This window comes from Sus scrofa, chromosome 1 (assembly GCF_054392235.1).
Source record: "Sus scrofa isolate SSC_HxYL_T2T_F1_AM1 chromosome 1, Sscrofa_HxYL_maternal_Yorkshire_Landrace_v2.0, whole genome shotgun sequence".
Lineage (NCBI taxonomy): Eukaryota > Metazoa > Chordata > Mammalia > Artiodactyla > Suidae > Sus > Sus scrofa.
The window spans coordinates 119960804-119975488 of NC_139383.1; the positions used below are offsets into that span (position 1 = coordinate 119960804).

A 14685-nucleotide genomic window follows, 5' to 3' on the forward strand; every position below is an offset into this window, starting at 1 on the left:
GACTCAGGAATGCAGGGGTAGGACCTAGGAATTTGTATTTTAATAAAATCACCTTCAGGTGATTCTGATGGATGCCAAAGTTAGAGAATTGCTGCTGTAGGCACTGGGGGAGAGAGAAAACATGGAAAGATTATTTTATAAAGACAAAGAACAACATTAATGTATTGGGGCTTAAACAGAGAAAGAAAGCGTTGACTTCCCTCAGCAAAAAACTAGCTCAATCCTCCAGCAGTGCTCAGCCAGAGCCATCTGGGGTCCTGCCTGGGTCTTTTCAATTGAGTCCTCCTGTCTCATCAGGTAAGTAATCTTGTAGAAACAGCACCTCATTACCCTCCATCAAATGAGCAGTGAGGAAGCACTTTTCATTTAAGAGTTAGATGACTGAAAAGATTTGTCTGGGGCAATCGCAGTAGATGGCAGTGATTTAAGCTAAATTCAGTTCTGGAAGACAGCTGAGCTCTGGGACAACTTGTGTAAAGTTTAGGCTGAGGTATCAGCAGGAATGTTGAACAGGGCACTCAGACCTGAAATAGCAGGAATGAAATGCCTTCATGGATCCTCTTTCACACCGATTTATATATTGAATAAAATGGAAGTTTTACCCAAACTCTCATGTGAGGGTGAAGTCAGATAGCACAGGACTTGATTGACTGAAAAAGCAAACAATCAACGGCCACTATCACCCTCCTCCCAAAACACTGATGAAAGAAAATGGAAAAATCAGTAGAGAAGCCAAACGATTCATAAAAATCAATTTAAGCAGCATGAGATAATCAGAAAGCTTAAATTCTAAAAAATGCAGTTAGGGCATCAGACAATTCCAAATGAAAATAAATATATTTAAACAAGACTCTATGTAACGTTGGGTAATTGCTTTGGGCAAGATTTGACCACAAAATCCCTGGTTAAAATCCAGAGAGATATCCTAGGCTAGGGACGCATCATAGCAGACCCGCAAGAGGTAAAAAGAGCAATTCCAGCATCAGCACACTGAACAAAGGTTTGGAGATAATAGACTGACAGGCTCAGAAGCTGTTGGGTGTCCATGTTGGAATCGTCCCCTTTTACCAGGACACAGACTGCCCACAGCTTCCTGCCCTGACAGCTGGAGCTGGTGTGGAAGCCGGCAGAGCACAGTCAATAGGCAATTACAGTAATCGAATCTTGGAGGAAGTGACACATGTGTAAATAGCCTACTCCCAGTTGGCCTGTGATTAACGTGACAACAACTTGGACGTGCTTCCCTCCATGGAAGCAAAGGCAGCCTAGTCACTTGGAGTAAAAATGGATAAAAGAGTATCTGCCTCAATCCATCCTACCCAAACACTCAGTGTCAGCTGGAGAAAAAATCTAGATGAAAGGAAGAGATGGGTACATCTAGAAATAGGAAGAGCAGGTATTGAACGTACCAAATATTTGCAAAAGTCCTCACGTATACAGGAACTCACTCAGTCCTTTATGAAGCAGATGTGAACATGATCCCTGTTTTACCCTTTGGATAAGGACACAGGTTCAGAGTGGTTCAACAGCCTTTTCCAACAATCCATGTAGCAGCACGTCAAATTGGAACTCATGAGTTTTCTTAGGTTAGATCCTAGTTCCTCTGACTGTGAGAAGACTAAGATAATTACCTGAGGCTGCAGGGGAGGCAGAGTAGTGTGTGGGTGTATAATCAAAGGAGATTAATGAAAAGCTTATTAGATCCAACCTCAGGCATTAATCACGGTCCCAAACTCCACACCACCTCAGTCGCTGTGGCTCTCAATCATGTGGGTACTCATAAGTGTGGAGACTCTCCAAACCTTGGCTGATAATGGACCCACTCAGGGGAGAAAAGACTGCTGCCTTCACCTCAGGATTCAAGAGACAGTGGCAGGAAACTAAGAGACATGAAGATTTTAAGTGTAGTTTGAAAAAAGGTGGCTTGATGGAATTAATTAGAAGGAGAGCCATTTATGACAAACATGGTGGGAGAGAGTCATACCTCACTTCCACTGGGATAGGGATTGGGAATTCCCAAGGTCTTGTTTTTAGTGAATCTAATTTTCAGTTAGGGGGAAAATGGAGGTGAAAATTATGACCCTTGAAAGGTAAGGTCAAGGGTACTGGAACCACAGCTTCATGTCAGATACAGTGTAGAAGATGGAAAAGCAAGTTATTCTAAGGGGGGAAATGTCTTGGCAGACAGGAAATCTTGGGTTCCTGATAGAGGCTGAGGCTCTAGAGAAGGGAGCCAGGCATCCTCCTGGCTGAGGTCTGGGAAACCCTGGATGGGCCCTGGCTCTGCTGGTATGGAGGTGTGGGGAAGGCTCGGGCCATGGCTTCACCGTACCTGAGGACCAATAATACCCTGTAACACCATTCTCTTTGCACGCACTCTCAGTGCTCCTGCTGACACATAACTGGGGGTGTCATCAAGGAGGGTGAGGGCCACTCCTCACCTATAAGCTATCGGATCCAGGAGAATTATTTCAAAATCTCAGAAGCACGTGCTTTCAGGGCCTGTAGGAAAAGGTGAGGGAGGCTGTGCCTGAGTCTGAGGAGGCCTGAGTACCACCTGCTTATTCTGCCTCTTCCATAGCCATTGTTTCCTTGAGAGAATAGTCATATAATAGTTTGTAGGGACCTAGAAGACATTGTCTTCATTGGGAGGCAGCCAACAAACAAGAGGCGGGGTGAGGGGATGGCTGCTCTTGATTGGGGCTAGAAGGACAAAAGCAAGCTCAAGTGACAAAAGATGGCCAAGACCTGCCTTCAAGAAGGAGTGTACTCTGAACTGGAGGCCCTTGGTTTACAAATGTCACAATGAATTTGGGCATCCTCATGGGAAGAGAAAGGCAAGGAGTTAAAATGGCCTGGCTCCATATACTCCAAAGAAGTTCAGATTGGGAACAATTGAGAGAAGACATCCATTGAAAGTGGGACCTCCATGATTCCCAGGTCAGGGATGAAAGGATATGGCCAAGAGGTCAAAGAGGGGAGATGAGAGAACCACAGTGTTCAAGGAGGGAGTTGAAGGTGTTGGTTATGGGGTGTGGTGTAACTTCCTTTATGGTGCCCTCTACAATCTTTGTCAGACTTCAAATGTTTATTGATGCTTTTCCACAAGCGAGTTATCATTGGGGGTCAAGGTCGTCTAAGAAATGAACTGAGTTCTATAATGTGCAGGGACACAGGAGCTGATGATAAGAGAAACAGCCCACTGGGGCCTACCTGGACCATCTCTTTTAACATTTTCAGCAATCTTGTGGAATAGATTTTAGTATCACCATTTGAAACTGAGGAAGCTGAACCTCCAGGACGTTGGGTAATTTGCCTAAAAAGCTGAGGCAAAGCTGTGCCCAGATCTTGAGGATGCTTCACTTCCATATGAATCATTCTCAGACGTGGTCCCCTGCGCCAGCAGCATCAGCCTCACCCTGGAACTTGTTTGAAATGCAAACCTGTAGGCCTCACTTCAGACGTGCTGAACCAGACACTCTGGGGGTGGGACCCAGCATGTATGCTCTAATAGGCCTTCCAGATGATTCCAATGCTCACTCAAGGTTGAGCACTACTGATCTGCACTACAATGCCTCTCTGAGAGCCCACACAGCACTTGAGGTTTGAAGGGTCTAGGCCTCACCGCTGGGGACATGACATGCTCCCTGACTGCTTGAGAGCCTGATTGAGCAAAACCTGCAGAGGCACAAAATTCAAGCACTTGACTATAAAATGAGACACAAGCCCAAATCTCAGAGGAACTGATGGGATCCCATGGGTGGAGAGGGTGCAGACATAATTATGGCTTGAAAGTCAAGGCGACAATGTTAAATAGAAACTTTACATCCAATATCACCCCTGCCTCCCAGGCTGCCTCAGCAGTATCTATGCTTCAGCAGTATATACTCTTGGGCAGGATCATCTATTTTTTGTTTTGCCATGTCTATAGATTGTCTAGGGAAATGGTGGCGGTGGGTCTTTCAGACTTTTATATATGATATGACCACATATATGTGTGTATTCACACGCATGCACACACACACACACATACAGGGGACCAATGTGTCAGGAAAACTGAACTGTGGGAAAAGCTATATTGAAGCAGAAAAGGTGGTGTCATGGCAGTATTTCCTGGCATTTAAGCTCTAAATTCAAGTCAATTTTGCAGGCCACTCTCTGTGATCTTGGGCAACTCCCATAAGCTTTTCGTAAAGTAAGGATCATAATAGCAATTCCTTCTGAGAGTTTGTAATGAGAATGAAAGACAATGCATGAGGCAGTGTTTTGTAAAATGCAACCATATATGTTATCATTGTTTGAAGTTCATGTCATGTAGTCACCTACCCCCAGCTTTCAAACTGCACAGAGAGGTGCCTCATTCCTTCAAATTTACCTCCTCTCTGGCGTCAGTGATTGACAACAGGTATTCATCTGGTAATGAATCCTGGTCTTCTCTGATCCATCCTAGATAATTCCATGCCCCATATAGAACATGCCAGGAGCACTGGGACAGGCCAGAAGGTGAAGGGCTCTTTCAGTCCTAGGAGCCTTTTAGCCACTTTCCCTTCACAGGAGATCGACTGGTTTGTAGGTCAGACAGGGGCACTTGGTAGTCATGGAATCCATCTCCCCCCATCCACCCCCTTTATTTATGGATGGAGAAACAGAGCCCAGGAAAGGAAGTGACCTGCCCAAATAGCTTATGGCTTTCTAGGCTCCATTCTGAGAGGATGTTCCCCTGGGAGGCAGGCGAGAACACCCCTCCTAGACAGTGACATGGGGCAAACTCCTCCCTCAGGCACCAACACAGGCCTTTTCTCTAGTGCATCTGACCCACTCCTGGCCAGACCTTTATCTAGTTCTGCTATGTAACCAAAGTGTCTGCTAGATTGTGAGTCAACATGGGAACTGGGAAAAGAAAAGAAATTTTTGAATGCAGTGCAGTTAGACTCTACTTAGAATCTGTGAAAGGTAACATGGGGATAGAAAGAATGCTAGCCTTGGGAAAATGAAGACAGTGTGAGTTTAAATATTCATCATCATCATCATTGACATTTGTTGGGTTCTTACCAGTGCCAAGTGTGATGCCAAGTGCTTTGTATGGATTTTCTCCTTTCATCCTTCAACAAATCCAGTGGATTAGGTATGATGAGCCTCATCCCCATTTTGAAGATGAGAACACTGGAGCTTAGGTAGATAGGGATGCTTAGGGAAGTGATTTGCCCAAGGTCAACTGGGTTCACTATTAACCAGTCAGACTCCAGAGCTTGAAATCATGCTGCTGTACTTACAAGCTGGTAACTTGGGCCAGATTAGTTCACCTCTCTATATGTCATCTGAAAACATTCCAGTAACAGTAATCCAGCAGCCCTCACACAGTTGTTGAAAGGATAAAAAAAGAAAATAAAATTTACTTGGCTAACTTACTACACACAAAACTAATTACTATTATTGCTAGCTTACTTACAAAAAGAATAAAGGGCACATTTATTATAGGATGGTTAAAGGGGGAATAAAGGAGTAAGAGTGGAACCAGAAGGGCTAGGGCACAGCGAGTTATAGCAACTGAGCCATGAACAAATTAGCTTGGAGCTTCTCAAAAGTCAAGGCAAAAAAAGAAAATGATACCTTTCATAGCTCTCACTCGCTTGTCAAAGAAGGAATGCCAGCCATATTATCAGGAAAGACCAACTTCTTGCACTACATTCTGAGGATAATTTATTCCCTTATTGTTCTATAAAGGCTATTCAACAACACAGTAGAGTTGCTGCCTACGGTGATGATTTGACAAAATTTTCAGGAAAGTTTTTTGAGTGACCTTAATTGTCATTCCAGGAAGGTGTTTCAGTGAGTTAAAATAATGCAGTCAATGCATGTGTAGCTTTCTGCTACCTTCATAGAGAAATAGAATCTATCTGAAGAAGAGTTTATAATTTGCTCTCAGTAACACAGAAGGATTTTAAATATAGAGCCTTTTCCTTTGGGGAGATGGGTCCAACATTTCTCCAAAATTACTCCTTCTTCTGCCTCCCAATATGCAAATAGAGGACTTCTCCCAGAGGATTGTTCTTAGCTTTCTTTTGTCTTTTTTTTTTTTTTTTTTTTTTTTTTTGTCTTTTCTAGGGCTGCACTCGCAGCACGTGGAGATTCCCAGGCTAGGGGTCTAATTGGAGCTGTAGCCGCTGGCCTACGCCACAGCCACAGCAATGTGGGATCCGAGCCAGGTCTGCGACCTACACCACAGGTCACGGCAATGCTAGATCCTCAACCCACTGAGCAAGGCCAGGGATTGAACCCACAACCTCATGGTTCCTAGTCAGATTTGTTAACCTCCGAGCCACAACGGGAATTCTGCTCTTAGCTTTCTTTATAAATGTAATAAATTCATTGGGTAATTAAAAAAAAAAAGACAGGTGCACATAGGACCCCATGCATAGGAGACAGGTCCGTCCTGTGAAGGCAGCCCAAACACCAGCATTCAAGTATGAGCAGAGAGGCAGAAGACATCAGGGGAAGGCAGGGAGGCTTCCCTGGGGCACCCAAAGAGCTGCCAGGTGCAAGAGGTCACAAGCTTGGTTTCTGTAGCCCAAACAGCAGAGCTAAGATAAATAAGTGGAAACTACTCATGAGTCCATGGATTTCATCACACCATCAGTAGTTGTTACCCTGCCTGAAGTGGAACTCTTGGGTGACCTTGCTTCTGAGAAGTTAACTTCTGATTTTCATGGCCATGACTTCTCTGGAGGGTGGAGGTAGGATGGTAAGAAGTGGCTAACTTGGAGGAAATGGAAACATTTTCCTTCCTTTCTCCCTCAGTTGTGAGCTGTTGGAAAGCAGCACCATGCAGTGTTGAAGGCATGGATTCCACCGTTAAATTCCCTGGGTTCAAATCCAGCTGCTGCTGTTTATTGTGAACAAGGGTAATGTTTACCTCTTGGAGCTGAACTGATTGATCAGTTCCTATCTCAGATCCATTTATGACCCTCTCTGCTGTACCTGGTACCCGAGAGACTTACATTTACAGACTCCACCACCCAGCTTAGGACCCTCCGACTTCCACTGGGGTTCAGCCGACAGAAGGTGGGAAGAGAATGGTCAGGGTATTTATTACCTTCCAGCGCCTCCACTCAGCCCACACTCACTGAGATCCTAATTAGGGCAGAAGATGCCATCCTCAACAGCCACAGCTCTTAGGGGGAGGCCACAGCTCTCACTCTAGATTCTAAGTACACGGCTACCTGCCTTGCCCTTTCCCATTGTTGTGATGAGCAGTAATGATTCCCATTGTCCATAGCCTGTGGGTGCTTTGGCATCGTGGATGGTTCCCTTAATCCAGATAACATGTCTGCATGTGAAATGTCTCCCTTACTAAACTCTCTTCACTTATATCCTTTGAAGAGGCCATATGTTTTCTGGAAAAGACCCTGATTGATACAAGGTTGTAGGGAAGTCCATGTGCTTAGACAGTGCCCGATGCATAGTAAGTGCTCAGTCAATGCCAGGGATTATTATGAGCAGCGGTGATGGTGGTGCAAGTAGCAGGAGTACAACCCAGAACCCCTTAGCCCCATGAGAAATACATAAGTTTTTTTTTTTTTCCTTTTTCTTGTCTGAGCCATCCCAGAACTTGAAGATCTGCCTGGCGAACCATTGGGTTCAATGGTGAGAGCAGATTAGCTGAAAGAACTGAGAGGGAGTTTATCCTGAAGGCAGAAAAGGGATAGCACAGGGGAAGGAACCTCCTTAGACATGAGCCCCAGCAGCAAGTGCTGGAGCCAGAGGATGGGGAAAAGGCTGCTGGCAGGGAGCCCCCCGGGACCAGTGGCTGGCTGAGAAGAGCCCATCCGAGATCAGGCGGGGAAGGGCTCTCTGGGCAGCTGCCCCTGTGTTTAGGGAATGGGATTCGCCCACCATTGGTTCAATAACAGCATGAATCCTCCTCACAGCACCTAAGTCACTTGTAAGGAGATCCTTAATGGGAAATAGATGAACTCCAGTATCTGTACTTTAGAAACATACTGGGTGCAAGTTGGGGACCCAAGGCAGAGGATACTCCTGTCCCCTGTTGAAGAACTTCTGTCAGAGTTGGCCCACAAGGAACTCTCCATTTCCCACCACTGGAAGGCTCACTCTTTTAGAGAAAAGGTGCATCAGTTGGGGTCCTGGGAGAAGGCAGACAATGCAGTCCCAGTGGGTTATCAGGGCAGAGTTGAATACAGAAGCCATTTACAAGGTATGGGCAGCCTATAGCAGCAGCCGGCTCAAAGTGGCCCATGGCAGCAGATGGTGTACAGCCTTCCCAGTGCCATCTGCCTTGAGAGACTTTGTGTTGCTCGTTTGACATTGCCCATGAGTGAGCATTTACATCAAACACCAAAAATCAATCTTTTTAGTTTTTGTTTTGGGTTTTCATTTTTGTTTTGGGAGAACTGGTTTACTAGCACGTCACTCTAAGATGCATCTGAGGGCTATTAACAGCTACAAAGGGTTACCACTTCTAGGCTTGAAAGAACTAGGGGAGGTAGCAATTTTCAGAACCCCTAAGCAAAGAACTCTGTAGACAAGGCTTCTGGACAGGAGCTGGGGTCTTTGGTAGAAAGACAGATCTCAGATCTAACTCATGGTAACTCCACTGGGAACGAGCCAGGATGATATTTACACAACTGCCCTACCTTTGATGCGTGGCTCCCATTGGCCAAACCCATGAGAACCAGAAGACCAAGAAGCCAGTGGCTAGAATTCATGCAAGCCAATCTTCTAGGTCTAAAGGGTGAATATTAAAGAGCATATCTGGAGCAAAATCAGCAACCCCATGGTAGAGGAAAGTCAAGCACCTTGTTGAGAGTGGAGAAAGGGCTGTCCCTGGGATTTTGGAGCCTTTTGGAACCCAGGCGTCTGTGATAACAGGGCAGATTTTCCCGGGCAGGTGTTTAGATGTTTGAGGTGAAGGGCATGATGCCATGGAAGGCAAAGAAGGGACTGCAACTATATGGACACCAGTTTGCCTACTTCAATCTGGTCCAGTGCAGCCTAGCATCCACATCTGAATTTGACTAAGGAACCCTCATCTTTGGAAACATGGCCCTTGTGTCCTTGGAATTCATAATGAATCCCTTTTCTTTGGCTTCTGTTATTTAGCACATTTCAGACTAGAAAAGAAACATAAACATTTCCATGCCACAGCTAATACAATTATAAGGTCATTACACAATCTGTAGTGCAAAACAGCTGTTTCAAATATTCTTATTAGAATTTAGCAGAGTTTTATTTATTTGGGACAAAATAAATTATGATTTAATAAGACTGTTAAATGTTCATCACTAAGTGGTTACTTACTAAAGCTGCATGGAGCTTGGCTCTTTGGGTTCAAAAGAGGTTAACTGGACTTTTCTCCCTGCCCCAGCACTCCACACACACACACACACACACACACACACACACACACACACACGATATCTACATAGAAACAGGTCCATATGTTTTGATCTAAACCTTCTTTTCTCCCAAATTATGGCCTCTTCTTTTAACGACAGATTTTATAAAGCCAAGTAGATTTCAACTCCAAATTTCTGTGACTGGGTTGGCTTTTAAGTCAAATTCATGTAAAAATACCTTGACTTCTAAAAATTATCTCCCTGGCACTTCTAAAGAAGAAATTGCTTGCATTGTGATTCACCAAATGATAAAATATCTGTGATCAGCCCCAATATTTGTGTGTGTGTGTGTATGTTCACACACATAGGTTCTTATGGGATTTATATTATTTCTTACTCAACTGAGACACTTTATATACAACCCTCTTTTCTGGGGTGAGGATTGGGGGCTGAGAGGAGGAAAGATTTTGCCTGATGACCCACTGGTGATCTAATATAGATGTGTCATTTTGTCAGGCTGCAATGCTGTGGCAGTTAATCCAGCAGCATTTATAATAATTGCTGTATCCTGCAGAAGCCGTACTGTGACACAGTGTATCCCTGGAATTCATAAGTAGGTTGTTTAAATGCAAAATAATTATTAAGCACTCATTCTTGGAATTCACCCTGAGATAAGTAGCCCTTAAGAAAATGTCTAATACAAAATGACATTTGGGTTTTAGAATATATAACCTTTTGTATTAATGGTATCCCAAGGTGTTTTACATAGTAATTGGATGGTAGTGTGGTAGGTATTTCAGTAAATGAAATGGCTCTTGGGACTGAAGTAGAGGTTTAGCTATTCTTGGATTTCAAGTTGGATTTCATTGACTATGGGGAGGCGAGGTGGAATGCCAGGCTGTTTAAAAGTAGCCCAAGGCCTTCTTGAAACTTCACTAAAAACATCAGGAAGCAGAAGAGATCTCAGAGGTAAAGAGCCCAAACCCCTCTGTGATAGGCGAGGGTCCGGGATTCAAAGATGAGTTAGTGGCCCACACGGGGATGGACATCAGATCTCCTACCTAAGAGGGCCTGAGGTATAATATCTGTTTTAGGTTCACATTTCTTTATGTCTGCCAGATCCTAGCTGGGTAATTAAGCAAATTCCTTCATATTGATGAGCCTCCATTTTGTCCTCCACCAAATTAAAATAAGTTAATCTGCCAGAGTCAGAGGAGAGATAAAAATTATACACACACACACACACACACACAAACACGTGTGTATATAATTTGTTATGTATAGTGTATGTGTATAATTTGTTACATGTATAGTAACAAATTCAGTTCCAGGAACATAGTAGGTGCTTCATAATGGTGGTTCTTGTTATAAATCCATGTTGCCATAAATCTTTCCTGCTTGAACACTTCCAGTATCAATCTGCATCACTTATCATATTAATGCTATTATGTTTTACAATTACAAGTTATAATTAGGCAAATATGACTCATCCGACTTTCCATGTCCAAGTCTCAGCACTCCACCCGCACATCGAGAAACAAATCAAAATGCAATTAGATGCTGACTAGATGCTAAGTACAAAGTTTATAATTTATTGTCTCCTAGAAGATTACATTGTGCAAGTGAATTGATCTCATGTCAGTCATGGACGTGTTGAGACTGGATCAGGCACGGAGAAGATGGAAGTAGATAGTCACTTGACATGTTTGGTGGGGGAATGTCTTAAATTGCACTGAGTAGATGTTGAAAACTGCAGCCACACAGCAACAGGCTGAGAGAGAGACGGGCAGGCATATTTGATAATCCTTATATATGGACCACTACCACTCAATCTAGATTTATGGGAGTTCATGTATAATCTTCCCCCCAAATTAAGCATTGTTGTTAATTTACCAAAGGAGTCACGACCAGAGGGTTCTTTGAAATGTTTCATCTCCCTAGTGTGAGTAAAGTATGATAGGACTCGTTTTAAAATCAATTTACAAGTAAAATTTTCAGGAACACATCTGCTAGGTAAAGCAAGTTCTGCCAGTATCCTGCAACGAAATGACAGTGATATGTGCGGTTTTTATAATGGATAAAATTGTGTGAGCAGGGAACATAATTATATATTTTAGAAAGAGCATAGAAATACTTATAAACCTGGGCTTTCAAAAATCACATTTTAAATTTCTAAATCAGTGTATGAACCTATTCAGTATTTATGTATTTCTCTAGATGGGCCACCTCTGAGACACCAGGTGGATCATCTCACAAACATTATGGGGCACCTCCTCATGGCCACACCCTGGAGGCTGTTAGAAAAACTGCAAAACCTTTGCACACTGGTGACCTAATTTAATCCTTGGACAACTCTGTGGATGGGAATATCATTATCCCCATTCTATGGATAAGGAGATTAAGGCTCATAAAAATGAAGCCATGTACACAAGCTCATGAGACTGGAATTCTGGGCTGGCTTCCTACATTTTTCTTAAACCATACCACTGCCCCCTCTGCTCCCACTGCCCTGGTTCAGAGCAGCGCCATCTCTCACCCCACCTGTCACAGCATCTCCTCTTCCGGGCTCTGCCTCCAGCTTTGTTCCAGTCCATACATCACAACTCTGACCTTTCTGCTCTCTGCTCAAAATCTAAGTGGCTTCTCATAGCCATGGAGAAAGTCCAGACTCCATAACGTAGACTCTCCACCATCTGTGCCCCATATACGTCTCTCCCCTTATTCTCACTCCTCCCTGCTTTGCATGTTTCATTCCGAGCCACACAGTCTGATTGTAGGTCTCTGCAAATGCGACATATGTCACCTCAGTGCTTGCTCCTGGGTCTCTTCTTTCTGAAATCCTTTTCTCCCCTCTTTGTCTGGCTCACTCCTGCTTCCCCTGCATATCACAGCCAAAGACCCTTCTCTGCCCCTCCCTTCTCTTGGTGAGCTTTCCCATGCTTCTGGGCTTTCATAATCCTCTCTTTTGGCCCTTGATGCATTATTTCATGAGCACGTGATTGGCTGGATGTATCCCTTGATATCAGAGACTCTGTGCTCATCCCTGTCTCCCCAGAGCCTATCTCAGGTCTTTGTCCACATTAGGTGCTCAGTAAATATTTGCTGGATGGATAAAAGCATGTGTGAATGAGAGTAAAACGTAGTCCATGGCTCCCAAATATAAGTCCAGTTCTCTTTTCAATGCACCAAAGCTAACGTAACAAGAGACAACAAGTACAACCACCCTCCCTGCCCCTGGGGCCTCATACTTTTGCTCAAAGACCCAACAGCCATGGGACATCCAGACCCAAAATAGAGAAATGGCAGCAAAAGCTGCTGCATCCAGGGCTCAGGGGTTCCTTGCAGCACCATTCCCTTAGGAATCTCTAGGGAAGAATCCTTCCTTGCCACTCCCTACCTTCTGCTGAGCCCCAGCAGTCCTTGGTGTCTCTTGGTCTGTGTCACCCCCATCTCTGCTCCATTACCACATGGTCTTCCTTCCTACATTACTCGTGTGGCCTTCATCTAGTGAGAACCTGAGGTATTACATTTAGGGCCTATCCTGACCCAGTACAATTCATCTAAGCTTAGCTTATTACATCCCCATAGGCCCTCTATCTAAATAAGGTCATGTAGGAGTTCCCACTGTGGTGCAATGAGATCATCAGTGTCTCTGCAACACCAGGACACAGGTTCAATCCCCAGACTAGCACAGTGGATTAAAAGGATCCAGAGTAGCTACAGTTACAGTGGAGGTCACAACTGCAGCTGGGATCTGATTCTTGGCCCCCAGGAACCCCATGTGTTGTGGGATGGCCAAAAAAGGGAAAAAAATAAAATAAATTAATAAATGAAGTCATGTATAGTTCACATCCTGAGGTTCCAGTGGACATGAATTTTGCAGGAACGTCATTTAATCTAGTAGAGAAAGTATCACTCAGTCCTTTCTATGGATGCTGCAACTTATAGAGTGGTTGCCAGGACCCTTCTTTATCCCACTGCCAAGGCCAAGCTCGGAATGCTGGCAGAATTTAGCTGGACGTGATGTATTTATCCTGAACCCCTACTTCTTCCGTAATTGGGATCCCAGAAACCAATGTCAGGCTTTCCTGATATCAATGCCTCTTTATTTCTGGGCTCCAGTCAACTTTATACCCCTTCTTTCTGTGTAGATGATATTCTGAACTATAGTTCTGGACTTCTGTCTAATGGTACTTTGCATCTTCCTACTATTCCCCTCACAAACTGGCCTCCATATACAGAGCAACCTCTTATCTCCATGCATGTGCTCCCAAGCCCAGCTCTGGTTCCCATACCCCGACATCTGGTCTTGCCCTGTCTTCAGCTCCAGTGGATTCCCAGTGCCTGCATTCCTCAGGCTGGCCCATCTCACCTCTCACAGAGCCCTGATGCTAACAGATATATCTTCCCTGAAGTTGTTTTTTCCCTCCCTGAAATCCCCTCTGTCTGAGACCTCTTCTAGGTCTCATTTATAAACTGACATAGTCCAGAGGACAAGTTCCATAGGTATGAACACTTCAGCATCATAACCTGTTAGAAGAAAAATTTCTTGGTCGTCTTCCTCTAAGATGTTTTCTGTTGGTCAAGCTGCATGTTTCCCTCTAGGGCACCTCTTTAAAATACTTACAGAGGCAAAAGGAGAGGATTCAGCTATATTTGTACAATCGTTGCTGGCGGGCTGTACAGGAGACAGATGTGGATTTCATCTTTCATTAGCACAGTACCTATAGGCTTTTAAAAATGGACCTGCTTATGAATGTGAGGTATGAAATCCATCTGAATATACTCTTCACCTGAAAAAAAAAAAAAAACAGCACATTTCACACCAGTAACTTCCTCCTGTATCAGGCAATGGGGTGAGATGAGGTTTTGACAAAAATGGTAGGTATTACATAACACTCCCGTCTTGTTACAGATGCGTGCGCAGCTTTAAAATAGAAACAGGAAAGCGGTGCCATTGTCTGCAGAAGCAAACTATTTGAGGGAGGTTAGCAACATTCCCATTGCCCACAACATGAAATTACAAATAAGATGGGGATGAAACTGAGCCTTGGTGGGCATCTCAGAGTGATCTCAGTGAAAGGATGCTGGTTAGGCACCATTTAGGAGAGTCTCAGTGGTCACAGGAAGCGTTGCTATCACCTTGAGGGGCCAGCTGTCTTTGAGTCAGGAGACTCTGTCCCTGTGTCCAGAAGCAGGGTCTCAGTAGCCACTTTGTAAATGGTACCATCCAGAGAAAGAATGTCCTGGATTGAAATATGTCCCCTAAAAATTCATGTTCACCTGGAACCTCAGAATGTGATCTGATTGGGAAATGGGGTCTTGGCAA

General features: G+C 44.2%; 1 long non-coding RNA gene across 5 annotated transcripts in view; it reads left to right on the top strand.

Moving 5' to 3' along the window:
* Positions 1-14685, top strand: part of LOC110260990 (uncharacterized) — a 523917-nt gene that overhangs the window by 487520 nt on the left and 21712 nt on the right. The window contains exon 7 of one of the 5 annotated variants that reach the window (XR_014810048.1): positions 6799-10876. The exons of 3 other annotated variants lie outside the window; for them this stretch is intronic. This is a non-coding gene — a long non-coding RNA (uncharacterized LOC110260990). Of the gene's footprint in view, positions 1-6798; positions 10877-14685 lie in introns of those variants that run through there. One more of the 5 variants, XR_014810061.1, reaches the window with a different exon arrangement.